Below are 10326 nucleotides of genomic sequence, written 5' to 3'. Positions count from 1 at the left end.
ATATAAAGTGTAATACAATTCTATACATGATATAAAAGTACACAGAATATTCTTTCTCTTTCTAATCTCTCTTCCTCTTCTTCTTCTTCTTTCACTATTAGTTGTTTTCTCGAGATATCCTGAAACTGTTTTTCAATCCTCGAATTCATTGCGAATTCCTGCAATCGAGTAACATTGGTATCAGAGCTACTCTATCCTTGGATTTTTAATGGCGAAAGGAACAAGATCTTCTGATAATTCTCCAGCAGAAATGGGGGAATTGAAGGAAATGATGCAGAATTTGGCAGAAAAAATGGGAACATTGGCAGGGGAAGTTACAAACCTGAAGAGGTTGGATCAAGTGGTCAAGGAATTGAAGGAACAATTGATCACTAATCGAGAATCTGGGAGGGAGAGAACACATGTAGAAGGTGGTCCTTCAACTGCAAGACATCTTGATGAAAGAATTCACCATTCTGAGGAGAGAAGTCACAGACCCAGGAGTCCTACCAGTTACAACACCCATCATTCAAACTTCTCAAGATGGTCTCGAATGGAATTCCTTAGGTTTGCAGGGGAAGATCTGAGATCGTGGTTGTTCAAGATTGAGCAATTTTTTCCATGGAAAATGTAGCTGCAAAGGAAAAGGTAACAGTGGCTGCAATGCAACTGGAAGGAGAATCCATCCAATGGCATCTTTCTTTCATGAGATACAAACAGTACTTATATGTGATGGCTATGGTTGAAAGGTTTGGGACTGATTTTGATGATCCCATGGAGGAGATCAAGAAGGTTAAACATATAGGTTGTGTCAAGGAATACCAAGCTGTATTTGAAAGGAATTTGACAAGGGTGAATTTATCACAGGAAAATGCTATTAGTTGTTTCATTGGAGGACTAAAGCATGAACTGAATCTTGCTGTGAAAGTGACTAATCCCACTACATTGGCTCAAGTTTACAGAAGTGCAAGGCTACAAGAGGCTTATATAGCAGCAGTTAGACAACCTGCACAAATAAATTCTCAAGTAAATTCAAGAAGATTCACAGAACAAAGAAATTACAACAACAAACCTATTCTTCCTACACCTGGATTTGGGGGTTCTAATGGGCCTAGAGGAATGAACAGGAGAAAACTGAGCGCAGAGGATATGAATGAGAAATGATCAAAAGGATTATGCTATTTCTGCAATGAGAAGTACATTCCTAGACACAAGTGTAAGACTTCCAAACAGTTGTATCTGTTAGAAATAGATGAAACAGAGGAATTCCAAGAAAGAGAATGTCTGATGGAGTAACAGGAAAGGCAAATACATGAGGAGGTATCTAATACAAGGGAACTGGTCCAACCTGCAGAACATCTGGAGATATCTATGCATGCACGAAATGGATCATTAGGATATAGAACTTTGAAAGTGACTGGTTATCATACAAAGAAGAGCTTAAACATTTTGATAGATACTGGCAGTCCTCACAATTTTATTGAACCTGAGTTGGTTGGTCAACTAGGTTGTGAGATCAGGTCTACTTCACCTCAGTTTGTTGCTGCAGCAAATGGCAACATAAGGGTGGACAAGATAACCACTATTACTTGGTTACTCCAAGGAGCTGAATTTACAGCTGATTTCTTACTATTGCCACTTGGATGTTGTGGAGTAGTTTTTGGGGTCCAGTGGTTGCTCACTTTAGGAGATATAAAGATGAACTTCAGGAATCTGACCATGGAATTTTGATACAAAGGAAGGAAGCATTTACTCAGGGGAGCTGGCAACCAGATGTTAACTGTTGGTGCGGGGAAGTTAGCAAAACAGTCAGGTAATCAATCTCAACTTTGTATGATTCAAGTAATGCCAAAGGGAAGTGAAAAAGTGAAAGCTCATGAGACAGACAATGTGCAGGACATGAAAGGTGATCCTAGTCTTTTAGCCTTATTATCTGAATTTAAAAAATTGTTTGAAGAACCTGCTTGTTTACCACCTTCAAGAGGTGTTTTTGATCATAGAATTGTGTTGAAAGCTGGGACGGAACCTATGAACAAGAGGCCTTATAGATATCCTTTAGTTAAAAAGGATGTTACTGAGGGGTTAGTTCAACAGATGTTAGATCAGGGGATTATTCAGCCTAGTTGTAGTCCATTTGCATCTCCTGTTGTATTGGTTGGAAAAAAAAGATGGGTCATGGAGACTGTGTGTTGACTACAGGGATTTGAATAAATTCACTGTAAAAAACAAGTTTCCCATACCTATTGTTGAGGATCTCTTAGATGAGTTGGGAGGATCCAAGATATTTTCGAAAATAGACCTGAGGTCTGGATATCACCAATTGAGAATGGCATCAAACGATGTACCTAAGACTGCTTTCAGAACTCATTCAGGACACTATGAATACTTAGTGATGCCTTTTGGCCTCTCAAATGCACCAGCTACTTTTCAAGGTCTAATGAATTTTGTCTTTCAGAAATATCTCAGGAAACATGTGCTTGTTTTCTTTGATGATATCCTGATTTACAGTTTAACTATGGAAGATCATGTTAGACACTTGAGATCTGTTTTTGTAGAGATGATGAAGCATCAACTTATAGCTAAGGAAAGCAAGTGTTTCTTTGGGGTGCAACGAATTGAATACCTTGGCCATTTTATTACATCTGAGGGAGTGTCTACAGATCCACAAAAAGTTGTAGCCGTAAGGAATTGGCCTATACCAAACACTCTTAAACAACTAAGGGGTTTCTTAGGGTTGGCTGGGTATTACCGGAGATTTATCCAGGGTTTTGGCATGATAAGCAAACCATTGACTGACTTAACTAAGAAGAATAATTTTAGATGGTCAAATACAGCGCAGACAACATTTACCATACCTAAGACTGCATTAACACAGGCCCCTGTATTAGCATTATCTGATGTCAACAAGACTTTGTGGTGGAGACAGATGCTAGTGGATATGGAATAGGAGCTGTTCTTATGCAGGAAGGACATCCTATAGCTTTCATCAGTAAAGCTTTATCTCCCCGACATGCTGCCCTATCTGTGTATGATAGACAACTATTAGCCATAGTCCAGGCTGTAACTAAGTGGTCTCAGTACCTGTTAGGACAAAAATTCATCATAAGGACTGATCAGAAGGCTCTAAAGTTCCTTATGGAGCAGAAACTACACACAAATTCTCAATTATTATGGTTAACCAAGTTGATGCCATTTGACTATGCGATTGAATACAAAAAAGGAGTTGATAATAAGGTCGCTGATGCACTTTCTAGAGTTTCTGGTGCAGAATTATTAGCTTTAGTGGTGTCTCCTGCTGGTACTGATTTATTCCAAGCTATAGTAGATAGTTGGTCTTCAGATGCTGAACTTCAACAACTCATTACAGACTTACAGACCGATCCCACTACTCATAATCAGTTTACTTGGTCCCAAGGTCACCTAAGAAGAAAAGGGAAGCTTGTAATTGGCAAGGATCAAAGTCTTAGGACTGAGATTATGACATTATGGCATGCAGGTTCTCAAGGAGATCATTCAGGTGTGGAGGCTACACTAAAAAGGCTTCTCACTTTGTTCTAATGGAAGCATATGAGGACTGACGTAAAATAGTTTATTCAAAGGTGTGATGTTTGTCAAAAAGTTAAGTCTGATCTTGCTGCATATTCAGGCTTACTACAACCTCTTCCTATTCCTGATGTGGTTTGGTCACAAATTAGCATGGATTTTATTGATGGGTTACCTAAATCCAATGGCTATGAAGTGATATTAGTAGTGGTGGACACGCTTAGTAAGTATGGACATTTCAGTCCTCTTAAACATCCTTATACTGCTCAGTCGGTTGCTCATGTGTTCTTTGATAATGTTGTTAAGCTACATGGCTTACCTGAGACCATTACTAGTGATAGAGATGTTGTTTTCTTGAGTTCATTCTGGCAAGGATTATTCACCATCCAAGGAGTACAACTTAATACTTCTACTGCCTATCATCCTCAATCTGATGGACAAACTGAGGTGTTAAATAGGTGTTTGGAGACATATTTGCGATGCTACTGTCATGACGAATGCCTCGAATTGGGTTAATTGTTTGTCAATGGCTGAGTATTGGTACAATACTTCATACCACTCAGCCATTCAGACCACTCCTTATGAGGCCTTGTATGGTCGACCACCACCTCTCCATTTACCGTATCTGCCAGGGGAATCATCTTTAGCAGAGATTGATAGTACATTAGTTAGTAGAGAACTAAAATTACAGCTTCTTAAACATCATCTGAGTAGAGCTCAACTGAGGATGAAACAACAAGTTGATTCTCATTGGAGTGACCGAAATTTTAATGTAGGGGATTGGGTTTACTTCAAAATCCAACCTTACAAACCGGCCACTATTTCCAACCATACTTCTCATAAGTTGGCTGCAAAGTTCTATGGTCCATTTCTGATTTTACGGAGAGTTGGTCCAGTTGCTTACACTCTCTTATTACCCAGTTCTGTCAAAATACACCCTACTGTGCATGTTTCTCTCTTAAAGAAGTGTTATGAAGTGCCTACACATATTTCATATCCTCCTACTATTGATTTGGCTAGTCCCCATTGTCCTGAACCTGAGTTAGTGTTGCAGCGAAGGATGGTCAAGCGGGGTAACAAGGCTGTTGCTCAAGTGCTTGTCAAGTGGTGTGGTTTTCCTGCTGATAATGCCACTTGGGAATTTTCTACTGTTTTGAAGACTAGGTTTCCGTTGTTTGATCCTTGAGGACAAGGATCTTCTATTGGGGGAAAGTACTGTTATATAAATAAGAGATTCCATTTATTAGTTAGTGATAAAAGTAGTTAAAGTTAGTTAGTTGGGCACATGAAATCAAAATAACTGAATTAGTTAGAATGAATTGAATCCATTTCAGTTGTAATTTCAATTCTATATAAAGTGCAATACAATTATATACATGATATAAAAATACACAGAATATTCTTTCTCTTTCTAATCTCTCTTCCTCTTCTTCTTCTTCTTTCACTATTAGCTGTTTTCTCGAGATATCCTGAAACAGTTTTTCGATCCTCGAATTCATTGCGAATTCTGCAATCGAGTAACATTAACACATAAGAAGATGAATTCATCAATTCCCAAAGAAATAATGTGTTTCGATTTCCTTTCCAAATTTTGTTAGTGTATTGTATCCTAATCATATCATAAATGTTGTTCTTGCAGTTGAGCAAAAAAAGATGGAAAATTGGTTTCAGTAATTCCCAGTCCAAAACCATTCAAAGTTTAACTGGTAGGCATTTAGAGTACTGTTTTATTGTCAAATGAAAAAGACTCCGCTCACTTTTTGCAAATTGCAAGATATAGTTACCACTACCTTCCTGGCCTTGCATATTATTCTCAGTTGAATTGAGGCATAGACGAATCATGGAGAGAGGCTAAAAACATTTCCTTTGCTATTCTGTATTATAAGCCTAGTGTATGCATTAGTGAAGTTATCTCTGAGTTTATTAATGGTGCTATAGCCAGGGGCGGAGCTACCTTGTACGAAGCGAAAAATTAAATTATTTATACATGATTAAAACAATTTTATATGTATATATAATAGATGTCGAACCGCCTTCGACTACTTCGTGGGACTATTTCTACAGATTTTGAACCCCCTTACTGAAAATTATGGCTCCGCCTCTGGCTATAGCTGCAGTTGATGGTAACGCCAACGTATCATTACGGGTTGATCGAGGTAAAATGTAAACTAGAGGTCATAGATTCCAGTAAATGGGTAAGGGGGTACCTTGACTTATGGATTTTAGACCAGACTCCACAAAGAAAATGGGAGAGACATAGCATTGGCGTCCCCTCAATATGGAATGCTATAAAGCCTAGATTTTTATCATCCTTAAGGCTCGTGACGGGGATATTGATTTCGTCTTCATCTTAAAGTCTGGTGCTTGTTTGTGTTATGATTTCACAAGAAAGAGTTGGAGGAAAATTAAAAATCACGAGGCTTTCTAAGGAAACTATATCAGAGGCATTTATCGTTATGTTGATTGTCTGGTTTCCTTAGGGTAATTTTATTCAAACTGGAACCATCATGAGTGCGCTTGAATGTGGCCTACTTGTTTGTTCTTTTTTTCCTGAAAACACCACCTGCACTTTCAAGCTTTAACATAGTCCTTGAGCTCTCTTTGCTTGCATTTAGGCCTTCAACCAGTAACAACACAACTTTGTCACCAGTGGCGGAGCCACATGTAGTGAAGGGGTGTCGATCGACACCTCTTCGTCGGAAAATTACATTATATAGCTAGAATAAAAATATTTTTTATGTTATATATATTGCATATTGACACTCCTTCGCTTTTACACGATTTTATTTCTTTAGATTTTGACACCCCCAAGACAAAATTCTAGCTCTGCCACTGTTTGTCATCGTGAACTTTGTTGTCAAGATCAAGAGGCAATCTTATTACCAGTCAAGAATCGACTGAAAGGACGTTCCAGTAGATACTGCTGCCAGGTCGGAAGTGTTGGATACTAGATTTTCTGAGTTATGGATAAGAAGATTCTAACTTGGGATATCCTAATCTCTTTTTCATGATATGTTACTTATAGTGGTATTATGTCTTTCATTCAACTATACCAGCAAAAATTTCTGGATGAATCAAACTACGGATTAGAAATGAGAGACTGAAAGATTCAAGCACCCTATCAGACGCAGATTGGGCCTCTTGCCTCTGTTCAGCTTCTTGCTTTTGGTAACGCAGATTTGGCGTCTTTCCTAGAGACTTGCGTTTGGTCAGTGGTTTCTTCATAAGTTTAGGTGGCAGTCCAGTCTCCTTGAAATCAAGTAAGGTAAAAGAAATAGCCATTGATTATTTTTTGGCTTTTGCAATACGGCAGTACTTTTGTTATTTCTCAAACTAAACATCTTTTTTACTCTAAAAGATTTTCTGCAAGTTTTGATCCCATTTTTTAGTTGAAATACCAGATTTTTTTGCTGGTTTGAAGTGTCAAAATGCCTAAGGTGGAAACAATAAGAAAACGACTATATCCTCAAATTCTGCATCAATTTCCTCTCCAAACTGCATCTTCAAAAGGTCTCCAGAATCTTCAAGGAGTGCACTTCTTCTGAATCGTCGAAGGCTTAGCTGGTAAAACTAGATTGATATGTTCTTCACAAAGAATGTGATTGTAATATTTGTCTGCTCCTAACTGTGCAATCATTTTTGCTTCATTATCAACCATCCATTAGGCCGTGAATCCAAATATTCACACCCATTATGTTATGATACCGTTCCCACGGAAGTATTGGCTTGCAGCATCGTACTTGTACTCCATCCACTAGGGCGCAGGTAATTTTACTATGATATAAAACACTTGTACTCCATCCACTAGGGCGCAGGTAATTTTACTATGATATAAAATAAAATATGATGATATAATGCTATGATAGTTGCTCTAAAACAAACTCAAATGCAACGTGCAATTACAAAAAAAGATTTTGTTTAGGGTTTTAAAAAATAATAATTTAAATTCCGTTGCAATAATATTGTTTTTACCATTTTAAACAAAAAAAAAGGAAGTTCAATTTTAAGCAGTCCTAGTTGTAATGTACTACAAAGAAATTGAGTCTTACCAGGAAACAGAGAGCCAAACAGAACTTCAACAATAATAAGAGGCAAAAAGAAAATAAACCGTCAATCAGCCTTCTAACATTATGAATTCTTCCAGCAAAATACCTCAAGAAATAATGTTTGAAATATTCTCATGGCTTCCTTCTAATTCGTTAGTGCGTTTCAAGTGTGTTTCCACATTCTGTTAGTCAATGCTATCCGAATCAGCTTTTTCCGATATCCGTAAATGTCATTCTGGTGGGACAAAATTCCTTTTGCACGGAGATGAAGTTTATTACACTGCGGAGGAAAAGAAAGATGGAAAAGACTCTGTCTCCGTTCTTCAAATTGACCCATTTAATAATCTATACAACTGTGTCCTTCCATATTCTCGTTTGAATTGCGTTAATGGTTTATTTTGTGGTTCCGCATCATCATATATGCCACCTGCTACAATTTTCAATCCCAGCACAAAACAAGTAAGATTTCTGTCCAACCCAAATGAAGGTAAATGCTGGATTACATTTTCATTAGTTTTGACCCGGAAGAAAACAAATAAAAAGTTCTCCGCACAATATATCACCCCCAAGAAAGGCACACAAAGTACTCTGTTTTCACTTTAGGTATAGACAAATCAAGGAGAGACACTAAGAACATTTTCCCTTGTATTCCGTATTGGTTGCCCAGTGTTTGCGTTAGTGGAATCATCTATCTATTTGCTATGGCAGATTATATATTTATACTTGCATTTAATGTTGAATTTGAAAAAAATCAAAAATATTGCGTTGTGGAATGCAATTGAGTTCGTGTACTATTACCAATTGATAGAGGTGAATGGTAAATTAGGGGTCATAGATTATAGAAAATGGTTAAGTGGATACTTTGACTTATGGATTTTAGAGAAGACTCCAAAAAGAGAATGGGAGAGACATATAATTGGGGTTCCTTCGATATGGAACACTACAGAACCTAGATTTGCATCATTCTTCGATGGGGAGATCGTATTCGCTGTGAACTCAAGTCATTTATGTTGCTTGTGTTATGATTTCACAGGAAAGAGTTGGAGGGAATTAAAAATCAAGGGGCTTCCAAAGGAAAACAACGTCAAAGGCATATTTAGTTATGTTGAAAGTTTTGTTCCCTTTGGGTAATTTTATTCAAACTGAAAGGTATTGGTGAGTGCTTGTATGTCAAATATCTTGTTGATAACCTTTCAAGATTTTTTCTGTTTTACGATAAGATTTTGTTCATGCAATGTAGTAATGCTATGACAAGACAAAGTGCTGAATCACTAACCATTCTATTCCTAAATTGTGTGTTTATGTCAATTTGAACATAACCAACTGTGTTTGCTTATCTCCTTTTTCTTTCATGTCATATAGCATTAGTTTTTATATACCTATGCTTCCATTGAGAGTTTTGATTCTCTAACTTGATTGAAATGGCTCTGCTCACCTCAACACAGAAACTGAAGAATATAGAAGATTCCACAGTTGTCTATATATACGCCATCTGTACATTGTTGTTCTCAAGTTTTAAACAACTCCGCAGAAATTATCAACTAAAATGAAAATTACAAGAATAAATCTAAATTAATCACAGCAATAAGAATTACAACCTAAATTATAAACTTAATTAGAATAGAACAACTAAGCTGTCAAACTGAAATGAGTCTAACTATCACACAAGAAAACTACTTAAATCTAGTGAAGGATTTGAGTACTTGTTTGTTCTGTTAGTGCACAATGCTACGTACTGGTCACATCTCACTGCTAAAAAGTCTAATTTGGACTATCAACTACTTGGAGTAAGTACCATTGGCATGTTGAACAACATCATAACTTTGTGGTAAAACATAAGACACAAGTTTAACTTTAACTGCTAAAGACTAATCCCATCACACTACTCTATAAAACAGAAGAACCAATGAAACGACTCCGCTATTGTTTCCGATGTTAGCAAAGTCAACAGAGATACCTCTATTGCTTTTAAAGTTTTCCTCGTCTTCGTCATCACCATCGATGTGAGTCACCATCCTAACTGAAAAATGAACCAACATCACGTTCATGGATTGGAACCTCTCCCTTCAAAAATCTGTCTGAGTCAATGTAACGTTAAGTTTACTTTCATCATTGGAGTCACTGAAGCTGCATACGACTGAGAATGAGTGTTGGTGTTTGATTGTTGGGCGGATTCCATTTGCCTTATCCTGTTTACTTTTCTTGGATCAACAAATATTTAGTCGAACCAATAAGAGCAGTTGAGTGGAGCACTAATTGGTTGTATTAATAAATAGAAGCTAACAGATGGTATATTGAAGAGATTATCTCAATGGCCTCTGATGAAACAGATGGTATATTTGGATTATATGATAGGTGTGATATTTGCCAGAGAAGTAAAGATGAGAATGTGGCATATTCAGCCACTTCCATTCCAAATCAATCTTGGAGGGACATATCCAAAGGAAATGACACCATTTCAGTCCACTTCGTTGCCTTGTCCCACCCTTCCACTGCTATTCAAGCTGCAGACAAATTTTGCAAGAGAATCTACATTCAAATTAATAATAAATTTCAAATTATATTTTTCACCCCACCCTTGACCCGCCAAGCCAGCCCCACTATCCCCCCAAAAAAAATTATTTTTAAATAATATTTTTAATTTTGATTTTTGTATTTTTTTTACCCTACCTCAATCCTACCCCTCAATAAAAAAAATTAAGTTTGTTTTAAAAAAATTTGAACATAAAAATTTCTTTTTTTTACCCCTATCTTGACC

The 10326-nt window shown here is 37.1% G+C and overlaps 1 long non-coding RNA gene across 1 annotated transcript; it reads right to left on the bottom strand.

The window, feature by feature from the left end:
• Positions 1-7523: 7523 nt before the first annotated feature.
• LOC107015516 lies at positions 7524-10116 on the bottom strand. Its single transcript, XR_001456346.2, has 2 exons — positions 9526-10116; positions 7524-7998 (listed from the first exon to the last, which is right to left on the bottom strand). It is a non-coding gene; the product is annotated as an uncharacterized LOC107015516 (long non-coding RNA).
• Positions 10117-10326: the final 210 nt, after the last annotated feature.

This window comes from Solanum pennellii, chromosome 1 (genome assembly GCF_001406875.1).
Source record: "Solanum pennellii chromosome 1, SPENNV200".
Lineage (NCBI taxonomy): Eukaryota > Viridiplantae > Streptophyta > Magnoliopsida > Solanales > Solanaceae > Solanum > Solanum pennellii.
The sequence above is the reverse complement of the archived record's forward strand: the minus strand, read 5'-3'. Positions and strand labels throughout refer to the sequence as shown.